General features: G+C 38.8%; 2 protein-coding genes across 2 annotated transcripts in view; one reads left to right on the plus strand and one right to left on the minus strand.

Annotated features, from left to right (window-relative positions):
- The window catches only part of mdfic (MyoD family inhibitor domain containing), a 259,828-nt gene that overhangs the window by 20,834 nt on the left and 220,993 nt on the right, over positions 1-18,001 (minus strand). The gene's annotated exons all lie outside the window — the stretch shown is intronic.
- tfec (transcription factor EC) overlaps positions 1-18,001 on the plus strand; it is a 42,402-nt gene that overhangs the window by 1,044 nt on the left and 23,357 nt on the right. The gene's annotated exons all lie outside the window — the stretch shown is intronic.

The following is an 18,001-nucleotide window of genomic DNA, read 5'->3' on the forward strand; positions in this document are numbered from 1 at the left end:
TGTATCTTCTATAATGTGCATTACGGCCCGTCCACACGGCGGCGTGCATTGAAGCTTCAACGCTTCTGCCCATTCACTTTGAATGGGGTGACGTCACACTTTGCCGAACTGCATTGTGGGTTGCTTCGCTTTATTCGTGTTGCTCGCTTCAAAAGTTGAGCAATGTTCAACTTTTGAAGCTTCGACGGAAGCGTCAGCCAATCAAATCATATGCCAGTGCACGCTCTAGCCAATCAAACCACGTGCTTGTGTGTCCGGGGCGGGAGATTCATGTGATTGGTTGTTGGTCGAGCTTCAGACACGCCCACCGGCAAGCTTCAACGCACGCCGCCGTGTGGACGCTGCGTTACTCTTCCTTTGCTCCTCCCAATCTCTTTACATCACGTTGCTTTATATGGTGTCCAAACAAAGAACTGTGATCACAATGTACACAACTAATTGAGTTGAAAAGATCCGCCATCAATGTGAGTTTTTCTCATCCACACCAGCCTTAATGACCCATATATAACCACAGGTATATCATTAGTGAACCGACAGGTGAAAACAATTTCACATGTTTAATTGCGGAGCTTCATCACATGCATGAGATGAAACCCAGCCAGGTTGTAAACCCAGCCAGGTTGTAAACCCAGCCAGGTTGTAAACACAGCCAGGTTGTAAACCCAGCCAGGTTGTAAACACAGCCAGGTTGTAAACACAGCGGGCCTCCTCTGGTGAACCTCCTCCTGCCTGCATGTAAACAACATCAATGACACATTGTTGTCTACTCATCACAGCCGTTTAGAGGCTTTAGCATATAAAGGTTAATGGAACAGGGCTATTACAGTAAAGATCACAGCTTCAGAAAGGCTATTTTTATTGTATTGGTATTAGTTGCCTCCATTGCTGCTATTGTGTGTTAACAGTGTGTCTGTACACTGAAAAGACTGAAACGTTGACTTTTATTAAGTGTATTATGTTCAATGTTTCCGTTTTTTCAGTGTAACCATTTCCAATCCAATCCAACTTTATTTATATAGCACATTAAAAAACCACAGAGTTGACCAAAGTGCTGTATATCAATATAAAAAAGCAGCATAAATACATTTAGACAAAATTGATGGGACAAAAAGAAACTAATGTAAAAGCACAAGACAATAAAACCATACTTATCACCACAGACTGAAAACCCTCATACATGATTTAAAAACATTTTAAAACACAACAAAATAGAAAACCCCAATTCAGAAAACACAGACTAGTACGTCTTATACATAGTCTGCAAAAGGAGAATTATTAATTTAAATTTGCCGCTGATACGCACCAACCTGATTGTGACTATATTGCTGTTGTCCACACGGAGATATTTGAATGAATGTGTGTTTTAGGGGGCATTGCTTTGGAATTTCTCGGGGGATTGACGCACCATTGTCCAGGAAAAAAACTCCACACAATGGGCTGACAGATCACTGAGCCATAACTAGCTCCAGCAATTACTTTATGCCATTCAATGCATGCATTCTCTGTGTATTCATCATCCACTCTTGCATATGTGGGCATTTCTACTAGATCGCAAGAAGATTGCAGACTCCGTTTGGGACGTTATCTATTTTCCTGCTTTGATGCAAAAGTAACACTGAATTTTGGATGCTTGGGATGCGCTTGAGCTATTGTGAAAAGCAGCCAAATGACTTCCAGGTCGGCTGGAGTTGTCTCCAAGCCTTTAGGGAGGGAATTCCTGGAAGGGAGATATGAATCAGACTATCAGAGGAGGAGGAATAGAAAACATCCCTACATTAGATGGATGAGTGATATACTTCAAAGCATTGTTGCAGTATGTTTTCTCCCTGCCGTAGGAGGCCTTTCATGTGCTAAAGTTGCTCTGGTGTGTGATGTGTGTGTTTGTGAGTCCGTACCGGCCCCAAGGTACATGCTGCCCCCTCTTCGAAAGCTGAGAGGAGAGGTCAGGTAGATGCAGGTGGAGGTGAGGCGGGGGAAGATTTTCTAATATGTATTCTCCAAATAAAAGGAACATAATTGGCTCCATGATGCTTAAAGAGGCCTACTTACATGTTGCTGTGAAGGAAAAGTAGTGCCTTAAATCACCAAAAAGTGATTGAGGGGGCAATTATTTTCACATTTAGACTGCAAAAATTGAAATACTACAATCTCCCAAGCAATATAAATTAAACTACTAACAGTATGTCCTATCATGGGACACTGTTTGTCCTGTGTGAAAAACTATACTATTTTTATAACATGATGCAATTTCCAAAGAGGCCTGATGGCACTACTTGGTCCATGTCAGCGGTTCCCAACCTTTTTCAGTCAGGCCCCCCTTGGGTAATTGGAGATATTTTCGAGCCCCCCCAACCCGGTTCCCACCAAGATTAATAGAATTAATTGTATATAGTTGTACAAACATTACATTTTCTCTGCTAATAATAACAAGCCAAAAAGATCTAACTATAATTTTATATTTTATTATGGATTGAACATGAACAGAAGTGCTTGTATTGGCAGATGATCCTGGGCCACTGTGAAATAATGAGGCCTAATTGAAACAATTACAAGTACTGCTTATCGATCCGGTACTTTAACAGTATTTTTATAGGTTATTTTTGTTATTTTTTAAGGGAAAACTAAACAAATTGGAAACAGAATTAACATTTATTTTATGTATAGTGTGGATTATGGGCTGCTCACACATAACATACCTGCATTGGTGGTAGTAACTAAGTAGATTTACTCAAGTACTGTACTCATTTTGAGGTACTTAAAGGTGGGGTAGGGAATTCACTTCAGAAACACTTTTTGTGTGCACTTTTACATCACTAGAGGTATATTGTCTCATAAGTAAGAAAAAACAATCAAATTTAGGTCAATTATGGTTGATATTGATGAAAAGAACACACAGCTCTCCGTAGGGTTTCATTTATTGTGTTGGGCAGCTCATTCCTTAAAACAGGAGGCTCAGATTTCTTATAAGGAGAGGAAATATGAAGGATATATTTCAAGGTTGTTCTGTTAATGTGATATTGGGCTTTTTTCTTATCAACTAAGATTTGTTAGAAAATGTTTTCAACTTTAATTGACTGAATTTATTGGAAAATTGGGCTTATTAACACATGAAAACTGTGTTATATATTTAAACATATATATTTAAGAAGTACAAAAGCAGATGTTTAATTTGTGGGCCATATTTCATTATACTTTTTTTATTTTCTGAGGGCCGATTCAAAATGGTCCGCGTACGGTGGCTGAGAAGGGCAATCGACAATTACAAAGTGTGAAACAGTTTAATAAAGCTAGAGACAAATGTACATTTTATAAAAACAAAATAAAATGTTATAAAACAAATTTACAAGTGTCGAATAACTTTAACATTTTCCGAAACACTTTAACAAACTAGAGAATCAAACCGGAAAGGGAATGCCCATCATACGAGAAGTGATGCGCAAGTGATTGACACAAACTTAAGTTTGTCTTGGCTGATAGACCGCCGGTACCTATGGACGGTACGAGTGTGTTTATGGTCGTTAAACATGTTTTGTCCTTTCTGTGGAAACCACCTGGGCCAAGTGACATGGTTTTGCTCATCACGATATACTTTCTCATGCACACGAGTACAGGTTCGCCAAGTAGGAAGTGGAGCTGTGCCTTTTACACACTGTGTTTACCTTCATTAGACAACTAAAGAGCGACTGCAGGCTGCTTCGTTTTAACCACACACACGCACGCACACGCACACTCGGTCAAACTCCCGTCCTGAGTACAATAATTCCTGTATTGTATATGAACTATGAATTATTGTACTCAGGACAGGAGTTTAACCAAGTATTACTCAAAAAGTACAGAGTAAAACTACTTGATTGTACTTGTGCTAGTAGTCCAAGTAGTAGGCCTGCTGAGTCCAACAGTACCAATTTCATGTAGAACTTATGGTAACAAATCATTTTGTCCCTCAACAAATACAGCAAAATACATGAATGATTGTACTGAAAAAGTACACAGTAAAAGTACTTCATGTTATTGTTGGTAGCAGTCAAACAAGTACTGAGTCCAACAGTGTCAGTTTTATTAAGAACTTATGGTAAAACATATTTTTATTGCAAATATAGCACAAAAACATGCATTATTTTACTCTTGTACTATCGTCAGTGCCGCATCTCGGCCGATTACCGTAAAGACGCGATTAATCGCGCACTCTATAAATGAAGAGCTGCTGATTTGACCAAGCAAACGCGAGAGATGGCTGAGTTGACCGCAGTGTTCCCCTGCACTCCGACAGCACTGAACACTACATCGAGATTAAGATTAAACACATTTATTTCATTTGGGAACACACACATCTACCTATGGAGTTGGCCAGATGTGTGTAAAATACTGTTCATGGTCATTTGAAAACAAATGCCGGTGTCCGACATTCACAAACACACCGAACACACACACACACACACACACACACACACACACGCACGCACGCACGCACACGCACACGCACGCACGCGCACGCACGCGCACGCACGCGCACGCACACGCACACGCACACGCACACACACACATACCATGTATACATCACTTCAGGGTCCCCACAAGTATAGTAATGCTAGGCCACCCATACCATGTATACATTTCATTTCATTTCATTTTTATTTGTCCCGCTCATGGTACGCAAAACCAAATGTATAATTTGTTTTTGTTAATGTTAAATAGTTTTTTCTTTGGTAAAAGTGTTTTGCTAATGTAATTTTGTTTTAGAAAATGTTAATTTGTTATATAACATGTACATTTGCTTTATAACATGTACATTTGTTATATAACATGTACATTGGTCTCAAGCTTTGTTAAAGTGTTTCATACTTTGTAATTGTCGATTGCACTTCTCAGCCACCGTAACCGCGGGCCCAATTGGCCCCCGGGCCGTAGTCTGGACACCCTGAATTAGAGGAATGCACGAGACAGAATCAGGGACACTAGCAGAGCATGGGATTGGTTTGGACCACCCATCTGGACTGCTGTCTGCCCGCCGGACTGCAGTCACGGATGAGTGAGTTTTGGGATAGAGACGGACAGAAGTCCCGTGTAATGATTCAGGAAGATGGAACAATGTGATGGAAACATTGAATAAGTCAGTGGAAAACACACAGACTATCACCAGCACGAAATAACAGTTTTGTTGCATTCAGTAAATTAGTTCAGTGAGGTTAAGTTCATCTTTATAGTATATATTATATTTATTTATTTTAAGCGCTTTGAGCACCAGGAAAAGCGCTTTATAAATGTAATGTATTATTATTATTATTATTTGTATGTGTTGTCCATGTCACTTAACATGAAGGCATATTTACAATTCTTTCTTTTTTTTTTTAATTGTAATTTTTTTATTGATTTAGTGATATAGGAGTTACAAGACACTGTAAGTGCATACACGTACAGTGTCACATATACACAGAAGACAATAAGGAACATTTACAAGTAAAGACAAATTACAAAATTTACATGGAGACAAAAAAAGAAAAGAAAAACAGTGTGTGTGTGTGTGTGTGTGTGTGTGTGTGTGCGCGTTTGAGGGATTAGACACAAAGAGAGTAATAAATGACAAAATTATAATTAAAATGATATGAGTAACAATATCATAGTCATGTATCCTGAAATCGGATTGAGGATTACATTTATAATAATAATGGATACTTTTTCCATCGAAATGTATTCCATAAGCAGGTTTTTCCAAATTGTGATATTGCTTTTGTGATTTCCAATTCATGAGGATAGTTTTTTTTGCAATGCTTAGGACTATGGCATATTTACCATTCTTGAACTCAGGGATGCAGATACACAGGTGGTTAGAGTTGATTTCAGTTTGGTTTGTTTGTTAGAAGGATTACAGAAAAACTACTGGCTCGCTTTTCAAATGACTTTGTGGAAAGGTGAAGCATTGGCCACAACGAAACATCTCCATTTGTCATAACTCAACTAATTCTGTTTCACTTCCGTTCCTAAGTAATGGCATTTGGCCTTGGAGTGCCCTCATATTTGTATATTTAACTTTATAACTCGTAAATGAATTAGATAATAAATTGGAAATCTTGAATACAAATCTAATTCACTAACATACTAAGTGAAAAAGCGTAAGCAATATTATTTTTATTGTGTATTGTTACAGTCCAATAATTGCCACAAGACATTGTGAGAAGTTAAACTGATTTGCTTATTATAATTACAAGTTTTTGAGACGTCTTTTACAGACTGACTGCACTTAACCTGTGATTTGACCCTCTCTGCTTTCTCAATTGGAAGCTTTATTCACACGTCATACTGTGAACTAAATTAGCTAATCAAATGGAGCCCCAGACTTTAATTGTGTTTTCTGTGTGACCTGAGAAAATTATCCATTAAGGGACAACAGTCTCACTTGTTGCTTCAGTTAGCAGATGTACAGGTTGCTATGTCATTATCCAGTCTAAATATGGAGCCTGGCCGAATAAACACTTAGATATCTTATTTTAGTTCGGTGGCAATGAATATATCACTCGTTTTCTCAAAAAATAACCATTACAGTAGCTAGATTTTCTATCTTTTTTATGACGTGATTGTGATGAAATGCTGTCTTTTGGAGAGATTTTCCCCCTGACCCTTTTAGCCGTTGCAGGGTTATCTAAGACACTAATCGGATTAGACAGAATGGCCCTTTAAATGTTCCATGTTCGGTTCTCGAGTGTCTCACACTGGTCATAACTCCATCCTAACAACACACACTGCCACCACTCCAGCTCACCCCTTGACCTCCTCTTATGTTGATTGTTCTTACAAAAAGGCAGAGATCAGGCCGTAAGACTGTCCCGATAATTGACACGCAGAACAAAAACACAGGGCATTTCTGGATAAAACATATCATAATCCCTCAAGGTGGGGCAGCGGGGGGTTTCAAGGCCACCAAGATAGCTATTCACAGCATCCAGAGACATGGAGGGACCTCCGGGAAACACACTGTGAGGTGTTGGTATGAGACTTGGTATGACACCCCTGGGAAGAATGGTGATTAGTAACGAAGAGGATTGACTACACTCTGGGGCATTTTCTGAAACATACAGGTGGTTGAATGCTATGATAGTCAAAAGTAAAGATGTTATAGTTAAGGAGATTGTTCTTGCTGCTGTTTTAATCCTACTTTTACACGGAAACACATACAAAACTGGACGGATTTACACAGGTCAATCCTCAATAAACACATTATGTTGTCAGTATGATTCAGCTGTCTGTCAGGAAGTGTTTTTTTAACAGCCAATGGGAATGTCTTAGAATAACACCTTTGCAGAGGTAGATGATGACAGGACGATGACAAAGCCTAAATTAATTATAGGATATATGTCCTCTCTATAAGTCTATTATGTTAAAGACAGTGTGCTTAGGTATTTCTTTAAAAAAAAACATTGGGTGTTACTATGGTGGCTGAGAAGTGCAATCGACAATTACAAAGTGTGAAACACTTTAACAAAGCTTGAGACAAATTGACATTTTATAAGACAAAATTACATTAGCAAAATCCTTTTAAGATTTGCTTTGGTAAAAGTGTTTTGCTAATGTAAATTTGTTTTATAACATGTACATTTGTTTTATAACATGTACATTTGTCTCAAGCGTTGTTAAAGTGTTTCACACTTTGTAATTGTGGATTGCACTTCTCAGCCACCATAGTTTCCTACACCGCAAACTGGGTTATAATACAACAATGTATCCTAGAAATGTCCTTAACATACATTTTTACTCCGTTTCACCACACCAATGCAATTCAAGGTAGAAATCCCCATGAAAGGATGGGAGGAATTCTGGGTTAAACTTGGTAAAGTGATTAATTTGTGTTTATTAAGGTTTCCCAGATGTATAGCGGCCGTTAAGGTGTTAACGTTGACAGCGCTAGTAATAGTAGTAGTAGTCAATACAAGTTAATGACAGTTACATGGACTGACCCCATCAGTTTATGGTAGTCCTATAGATATAGCTAATAATCAAGAGTTTGTGTTGCGCCTCACACTGGCCCTTAATTGATAATATGAAAATATGATTGCATATTTCTTCTGCTTTTTTTGTAAAACACCTGAAATGTTCTGCATTACTTGAACGTCAGAAAATGATAAACATTTACTGCATCTTCTGTCAGCAAAATCGTATTAACATCCTGAAACTCCAAGATGTTTCTCTATATCTGACAGAGGTGGAATGGATACATGATTTGGTTTTATGTGGATAAGATCAGGCTGTAAAGCGGGCAGTGACATGGTCAAAAGCCATTGTTCTCAGTGTAATTAGAGACAATGACTGTTAGACCCCGTTTACACGAGGACGATACGGGTTGTTTCCGCATAGTTTCTCTTGCGTATAGCCCTTTCGTTTACACGAGGCCGTAACAAAACGATCGAAACGGACCCCGCAAACGATAACGGGTCCCAAGGTGGATAAATCTGCAAATGGAACGCTCTGGGGGGGGGGGGGGGGGCAAACGGCTCCGTGTGTACGCCCCTATACGATCATTTCCCGATAGATTAAGCCATAGCCCCACCTCTGCTTCTCACTGCTGTAGCATGGTCTACTGTCAGCTACTGTCAGTAGCTACTGCTAGTGCTACTACTACAGGGTTGCCAACTCTCACGCATCTAGCGTGTGACACATGCTTTCACTCTCAATCTCACGCTCTCCAAACTATTCTCACGCCAAAAACAAGATGAACCGGCGATCGTTTTTGGTTGGTTATTTACAATGTTGAGTTGACAGCTGCTCAAGCTGGCGATCCGCTCCCTCCCCGCCCCCACCACTCTTAACAACGTTAACAGACAGCAGAGCAGTGGGAGCTGGTTGGCCAATCCCCGACCCGTATTGCGCATGCTCAGATCTGAGATCCAGTAGAAATGATAAAAAAGTAAAAGTCTGCTGCTTATTGTTCTACTAGGCCAAAATAGAGTCAAAGAGTATGAGAGTGAGAGTGTTAATTAATATATTTGGCAGTTTGGAGTAAGTCTGTAGATTTGTTTGTGTCTGTGTGTTTCATGTACAGTATAGGCCTCTCACGATCATTAATTTTGTTGGATACATTTTCCCGGATATTATTGCGATAAACGATAATATTGTCGGCACCGTTGTATGACCATTTTAGATCACTGACATAATGATAATATATAATAATAATTCAAGTACATCCTTTCAAACTGCTAGTCACATCCTCATGTAAATGGCAATTTATCGAGTTCATTTTTATTTATCGTACGATAAGTCAATTAATTGCTTATCGCGACAGGCACACAATAAAACAGTGGAAACAAACATGTGTTTGACTTTCATTAGTGAATGAAACTTTGTGCCCTTTATAGTCTGTGTCCAATATTGTGTATTTGTATATATTGTATATATATCCTATAAATATGCTAAGGTCCTGCTACTGACACGATAGCAGCCATTTAGTGCGCATATGTGTAATTAAACCCATGATATCAAAATCTCACTCCAGCCAGGTACCCAAAGTTGGCAACCCTGTACTACTACTGACCATGCTACAGATGTTAGTGTCAGCTCCTCTACCACAACCAGCAACAAGTGGACATGGAGAACTACATGAACTACATGTTGCTAAATCCACCGCGGGGCATAAACAGAAGGGCAACCATGCTCCGGGGTCTTATTCGCTGCTTTTGGTGTATTTTGTGGCGGCCGCAGCGCCACTTACAGGCCTGGCATATGTACTACAGCGTTTCCAGCGGTCTCGTGTGAACGGACACGTTAAATGAATCGAATGCGTGTGAACGGAAGCATTTTTTGAAAACGCATACGGTGCGTAAACGTAAACGTTCCCTTGTAAATGGGGTCATTTATCTTACCAGCATGGGGCCTTAGCAAGCACTCTTTACTCCCTCTCTCTTATTCATCCTCATCTGTTTACATATAGGCCTACGCTTTGCTTCCCCTTGACATCCATCCCAAAAATCCCCGGAACGAGTTTGTGCCCTACTATGGCTGTGTTTTGGACCACAGTAATTTAGGCATTTTTAACAGTTTTCATGGGGGTTATCAGTTACTGGGGTGGCATGATTTAGAATTTGACAGTATGGTTCTAACATCTTGTTTTATGAATCACAGGGAAAATATATAAACTTACCCAACAGGAAGATCAGATACATCTGTATCAACCGCAGTTTATCCAGTCCACATATCCAGTAAAAATGAGCAAATCCATTATTGAAAATTGAAAGAGTTATCCTTGACAAATTGCTAGTACCTAAAGATAATATCACCCCAACCCAAAGACGCTTAATCAGCATTTTTGGCTGATGATAAAACATTTGATTATACGCATATACAATGTTAATACAACTTACACAGTATGCCTGATTTCTCTTAGTGTACTTCATAATTGCTCTCAATGCTTATATTATAAAATTGATAATTTCTCTAGATAAGTGCACAAAAAAGACAGATTGATAAGTCGAAGTCAGAAACACCAAAAAGTCCAGTGATATGATCATATCTTATTGATGACATTTCACTGAAAGTTCCTAAAATCTATGCCTGCAGGACATAACACTGTAGATCATAGTGTGGTTGCTTCCTTACTTCCTAGTTTTAAATGAAGGGAATGTAATTAAGAAAGAATCCCGTAAAAAAGTTAAAGAAAGTTTTATTAATTCGAGAAAATGTAACTTTTAGTAGCATGGGTATTCAAGTAGATTCAGTGCTTTGCTCAACAATATGCCTACTGTACGTTCACCAAGGGCCACACTTCCCCTGGTCCTGATGCCAGCAGGCCTAAAAACCCATGTACCTAATACAGCCATGCAGGCGTCCCACCCTGGGCATCACAGGGGCCCCTGCATACTACATGGTCTTTATAAGATTAATGCAATGGATGGAGCAGGTGTCTGCCAAAATTCCATTCCTATTTAAACCTCCAGGCCCATACCAGCAACCTAATCCTATTAGGCCTAATTGAGTGAAGTCGACAGTCTTTTTCAGTTAAACTAAGTTCACGCACTAATAGGATTCAAAAGGGGAAAAAAAAGGTACAATGTGGAGAGAGTAGTGGTGTGAGTGTGTGTCTGGGGAAGTGGACAGTGTGTTGGGACCAGCAGAGGCTCCCCGCTGGGTTCAGGGATCTGTGTTTAAGGGAGAGGGAGGGAGTGGGCTGGAGGTCTCCCCGGAGGCTAGATAAGCTCAGAGGGGGGAACAAGAACAACATCATTGGTATTTGGGAACCCCTAGTGTGTTTGTGTGTGTGACTGTATCTGTGTGTTTGTGATCCACGTTTCAAACTGATCCAAACTTGATCAAAAACTACGATTTAAGAGTTATATGTGTGTGTTTTGCACAAACACAGTCACAGTGAAATGGCAGCAAACGAAAGCGAAAAAATGGCGTGGTTCAAAAGCATTCGTGAAATTTATCAAGCATTTTTCTGAATGGCAGAGACACATTGTATCACTCCGAATCAAACAATTCACAAAATAAGTGTGACCATCCCCCGTAATGAAGGATTATACAGTAGATAAACATAGGCAGAACATAGACAATAGCATCTCAAATAAATACACATTTCTTTGACTTTCCATAGGGTGGAATAAAGCCTAATTAACTTTGTGTCTTGATTACTTTCACATTATTTATACTAGGATACACTCTTGCATCCAAAACATCCTGGTAAGAATGCTAAGATAATGATCTACAGTGACACGTCCTCAAGCCTCAGGACAGTAGGAAACAGCAATGCATTAAAAACACAAAAAACCTTGTCACCTCATTGAATCCTTCTTGTTTTTGGCTTGTGGCTACATGATCTTATCAGGTCCCTTTGTTAACAGCACCCTCCACCCTTTGTCCTCTACTGAAAGACATGTTTCCCTCTGAGGCTCACTGCACAACTTGTAGTCACCCTTTTCCACTGATGTGAGGGAATACAACTGAAACAAGCATTATATGTACCTTAATTAAAAGGTCAAATGTTGTATATTCAGCATATAATTCCGTATAAGTGCAATGTATTTATTTAAAATGTATTGGTGCAGTAGCTCCTCTTCATCCTAAACCGAGCAATGCGTTGCCAATGACCCGTTAAAAGTGCCTCAAACTGTGACAAATCGAACTATTTCAGCACTTATGGGAAACTTTGCAAACAAGCCTTCATTCAGTTCGCACAAGCTGTACAAAAACCATAGTGTCAAAACCACTATTTGTGGTTTCATGGCGGATGTGTGCGGAACTATTTCTAAGCTAATGGCTGCTGGCGGTCGCTTTATATTTAGCCCACAGACCTGAAAATGGTATCAGTGTTCTCTCCTAACTCCTATCAAAAATGTGCATTTACTAATATATCATGTTTTAAAGTACACTTGATGAAAAGCTGGGTGAAGATCATCCTCTGTTCACTATTAAAAGTTATAGTGTTCTCTTAAATGACCCTTCCATCGAGAGGTTCAGGAACAAGTCTTAAAACCATGAAAATCAGCTTTAGCATTTAAACGTTTTTGATGAGACGCCTAAAATAAGGTCCGTTGTTTATACAAGTTGAAGAGATTTGAATGTTTTCTTTTGGGGCATAGTAAATACCCCACTTGTATACCTTCAAAGCATCTATGTGTTGATAACACAGAGGTCGCTAACAAGTGGCTAAACGAGTCTACTAAACACGCTGAACATTAGCCATCTTTAGGTTAGCATACACGCATCAGTATAATAATAATGCATTTTATTTATATAGCGCTTTTCACAACTCAAAGACGCTTAATACAGTAGTTTGCTAATCTTAGCTTTTGACTCATGGCGATTGCATTTATCTTCAAAAAGAACTAAGTGGTGTGGAGATTATCCTGCTGAGCAAAATATGTAATAATCATGAATGTTTGTTTGCCATATACCAAGATTAAATGGAAAAATTCCATTGTTTCTTGTAGCGGGAGCGATGCTAATTTCTTGGTCGACCTCCATAGGTATAGGCTAGAACAGTGGTTCTCAACTGGTGGGTCGCGACCAAAAAGTGGGCCGCGGACCCATTTAGAGTGGGTCGCAGATATGGGAGTAAATAATAAAAAAAAAAAAACTTTTATTTTGAAAGCCCGATTTTCTAACGCTGCACATGCAGTAGGCGTTGGATGGAATTACCGGAGAACATCAACGGTTTTGAAAACTTCTGTCACGTAGTGATCATCTTCTCAATAAAACATCTTTGCTGATGTTTTTTTCAGTCTTCTGGCCAATCAGAATCAAGATTGTTGGCGGAAGTCCCCAAGGAGAATAACTTTGAGGTAGAACTACTCTTTATACATCCATGGGTACAACTTCAGATACAAATTAACACGTAATGAAATATGACCCCCGGTTTGATGATTGACAGGTCACAGAACAATGGGGGCTATCTACCCTTACCCACAAAGTAATTCACAGAGACTCTCTCCTCTTTACTCTTCTCTCTGCGTGGAGCAGGTTCAGCAGAACAAAGTGAAACACAAACAATGGCATCAAATATTATTAAATATGTCGGGTACATTTAGTTATTTTCTTCTCAGAGTGTACCAGAATGTATTAGTAGTTTATATGTTAGTATTTCAAAAAATCTCCGGGACCCTGTTGGGGTTGGGTTTTCAGCATGACACGTTTTCACGTATGGTGAATTTGCAGGATTGACTCCAAGTCTGCCTTTTTATTGAATAAAAGTCAAGTGTGCCTTTTTTTGTTATACAGTTCAACTTTGATTCTTTAAAAGCATACTTTACTTTAGTTCTGTGAAGGGATATAAGGATATATGCACTGTACTTCACTTTAATTACAATTGTATTCTGATTTTTTGTTTAATAGATTTGAGCGGTTCAAAATTGTGGGTCGCGATTTATTGACAAGGAAAAAAGTGGGTCCCGAGGCCTGACCAGTTGAGAACCACTGGGCTAGAACGCACACGCGCACACACTGAATTAGGGAGGTCAGAGTGGGACACAATGTTGAGGCAGTGGCGTCAGAGGCACAGCCGCGGCCTGAGGACGTAGCTAGAGATGCTGCTCGGGACTCCCTTTGAAGAAGACACATCCAAAAGGACTTGAGAGACAAAAGGTTAGCGTAGGATTTCTGTGACCTTATGAGTTCTTCTTTCATCAGGGACAAACAGCAACAAAGGAACTGAGGGGATAGTTGACATCTAAGGGAAGTGAAAAAGGCAGATGGTATCTAGGGGTTTAATGACAAATGAGTGAGGTAACAGTTTAATAATAGCTTTATTATTTCGTGAGACTGATTTCTCACAACATAGATTATTTGGTACCTTATTGAGTTTGACTCCTTTTACCAACAACGTATATTCCGGTCGATTGTTAGTTTAAGTCAATTGAAGCTAATTTGAGCTATTGTCAATTCAATTATATTCTTATTTTAATATAATATTAAAATATCCTGTTCATTTAATGTCTTTTAAATGTTGTGACCTTTTATGTTTACATTTGACCAAGGTTACATGGAGTCTCGTCTATAATGAAGTCATCGGAAAGGCAGCGTTTCGTGACACAGTAGGAGGATACAGTTTCAATAACCAAGAGAATACAATGTGTGATTCAGTGTCTACAAACACATCCGCCAATACACTGTAAATCAAGCCTGATAGTAATCCTAATTGTTTTAAATGTCATTAAAATTAATCAGCTGCACATTTATCTCCAAATTGTCAGAATGACAGATCTGTGGGCACATACCAAAGAACCCCCTTAGAGAGATGACTTTAAAGTCATTTAAAATCCTGCAGATTACACACTCTCTAGAAAGGCTTATAGAGAGTGAATATTGATATAAAAAAATACAAAAAAGTTTCATAGTTTTTGTATTTATAGATATTTCAATGGTTAATTTTCCCAGCAATTTGTCCCCTCAAGTGAATTGTTTCTCATGTTTCTGATTAAAGATATTATAAAAGTCGGACAGATAATTAGACCATTAAATGCTGTCTATGCTCCTAATCATGCTAAAGAGGGATTGCCTTCACAGAAGTATCCTAATCTGATTACCTCTCATATCGCTTGCATAATTGCATTGCCTTTGTTTCCTGTATCTTCCTGGAATTCTGTGCACTGTATCGTAAATGTCAAAATGTCTGAGTTATACCGAGATATTTTTAAAACAAAGGAGAACCAAAACTGAACAATGAGGATTATGTATAGTTCGTCCCTAAATGTATAGTATATTAAAGATAAGTGCAATAGAGTTTATAAAGTGTTACGACTCACTCTTCATCCTAAACTGAGTAATGCGTTTCAAACGGCCCGTTTAAAATGGCATGGACTGTGACAAATCCAGAGGAACAAACTTTTTTTCAACACTTATGGGAACTTATAAAAGATCTATGTTCAAATAAGGCTTTTTTCTCTAAACAAAAAATAGATAGAGGGTTCAAATCAAATATTTTTTTGTTAAAGGCATTGTTTGACTAAATGGGAAAATATGCTTTCTTAATGACAGATGAGTAGATTGATACATGTTCATTTAGAAAGTTGACAAACTATATTTGATGATATGATTTCATCTTAGCAAATGTGTGGATGTCTATGGAATTAAGATGCACTTGCATTACAAAAAAGGGAACAATATACACCCTCTCTAAAGATGGCTGATCTACCTAAGCTACACATTTACGGGTGGCGCAGTGGTCTGTGCGTTTGATCATCAGATCAAGGGGGCGTTGGGGAACTCCAGTTCGAAACCCGCTCCCGCCCCGCTGCGTCAGGCCGTTGTGTCCTTGGGCAAGACACTTCACCCGAATTTGCTCCTGTGGGTATTGTCCACAGTAGATGACCATTACATGTATGATCTGTATGTGTAATGTGTATTTGTAAAAGCGCTTTGAGAGTCATTGATAAAGCCCTATAATAAATATAAGGATTATTATTATTATTAATAAAGAAAATGTAAAATGTTAACAAGTACATTAAATCTACCTTCTCCCTGTGTTCACACATTAAGTGCCACTGCAAATATGTTTACTTACAATACAATATAACTTTATTGTCCATTACAAAATGGGTCCTTTTCCACCCGTGAGAAAAAAAACATACATTTCAAAGAGCTGCATTAATGGATAGAGGGTGTCGTAGCCTAAGTTATATTGTTTTTCTTCAAAAAGCTTGTAATAAGGAGTCAATAAAATCCCATTAGGCTATTTTCATGTTTTAGAAGTTGCAGTAAAAGACAGCAAAGTGACACATGGTAATTCATATAGTAAAGTAGAGGGCAACAAAGATGAACTACAGTTTAACCTCAGAAGACCTAAAGTATCCTGAGTCCACCACAAAGATCCTCACAAACATACAATGTATTTATTAATGTGTGTGTGTGTGTGTGTGTGTGTGTGTGAGTGTGTGTGTGTGTGTGAAACAGTCCAGTGATGGAGACTTCAGTCAGAAGGGAAAAAGACACACAGCTTAATACAATGATAGAACAGAGAGAAGAAGGGAGGGGGGGAATCAAAGCATTGGAATAATTGGCATAATTCAAGGTGACTGGGCACAGTCGGGGGGAGTGTCAGTGTTGGGGAATCTTTTGCCATCCTCAAAGAGAGACGGTCTGCACAATTAGCCACACGAACCCTGACCCCGCTCAGAATAATTAATGAATAACAGAGGGAATGAAGACAAAACGGCGCAGAGCGGTCTGCTTGAGTGGTGAGCGAGGGTAATACATCAAAGAATGCCGTTAATTGGCCCTGTGGCTTTCATTCTTTGCCCTATTTCTTTCAATTCATTGACTCAAAATAATGGGTTCAGGTTCATTATCAACAGGTCGTAAGCCCTGGGAGTGCCAACATTCAACAAGGGGTGTGTGTGAGTGAGTGTGTGCATGCTTGCTAGTGCATGTGTACAAAAATGTGTGTGTGATGGCTTGGTTTTTGACGCCTGGCCCTCCAAACTCCTGACGACATCAATCCAACACAGGGGAGAGTTGTACAGTCGGGTCGAGAGGAGAGCAACAGGCCGCAGTCGGTACATTTTTTACAGTTTTGATCGCGTGTTGTTGAAAGCAACAAGAGTCGTCACAATGCTGGAATATAACTGGTACGGACAGGTAAGTGAAACCGACACACCTGCTCTGGGAGTAAATACATTGTAAAGTATGTAATGTAGCAAATAATACTGCAGACTTGTTGATAGCGTGCATTTGTTTGTGTTGTGCACCCATGTTTGCACGCTCTATAAAGTGCATCCTTGTTTCCGATAGCTGTAAAAAGGACTGTTAGATGTGAAATCAAAATAAAAGAAGCACCCATGTCAAATGTAGGCCTGAATTGTGTAAATGGCATGAGACCCAGTTTAAATAATTCAACCCTGAAATCTAAGCTGGGATGATAATACCCAACCTAATAGAATTAAAGCACAGCACGTTACTGCGAATTTCACAAGAATACAACTTGATTAAAAGCAGCTGAGGCTCTGAGGGCGATGACGTAAAGAACGGAGGAATACAGTACCTGCCAACTGGGAACAGACAATACAAATAAAACAATAACAAATGTGATAATAAAAAACAATATTAAAAAATACAGACATTTTTTAGAAATACAGTACATTATAATAATACAAATAATGATAAAATAATAATAATGGGATACAATAATTTAAAGTTGTATTTATTATTTATTTTAAATTACTTTTTTGCATCATTGTTATTTCATCATGAAAACCAGGACAGACAGTTACAAAAATTTCAAATTGTATGTGAAGCAAAACAGTTGTCAGACCTTTTAGAATATTTTACTTGAATATAAATGTAATATGTGGGCTTTTATTTACTTTGAATGTAGCACAAAGTAGAACATGTAACAGAATGTTCTCATAAAAGCACACTAACCATAGCCAGTATTCTCCTGATCTTCTTTTTATGAACTATTGACCTTTTTATTCCAGTTCATTTATGTTATCAGGTAATGGGCCCAGGTGTTGTAATGCTATATTCTCATCCATGTCAGTTAAGTAACAGTAAAGGGTCTGTTTAGTATCAGTTTGTGGCTCTTACT

Source organism: Gymnodraco acuticeps, unplaced genomic scaffold (genome assembly GCF_902827175.1).
Source record: "Gymnodraco acuticeps unplaced genomic scaffold, fGymAcu1.1, whole genome shotgun sequence".
In the NCBI taxonomy this organism is placed as follows: Eukaryota; Metazoa; Chordata; class Actinopteri; order Perciformes; family Bathydraconidae; genus Gymnodraco; species Gymnodraco acuticeps.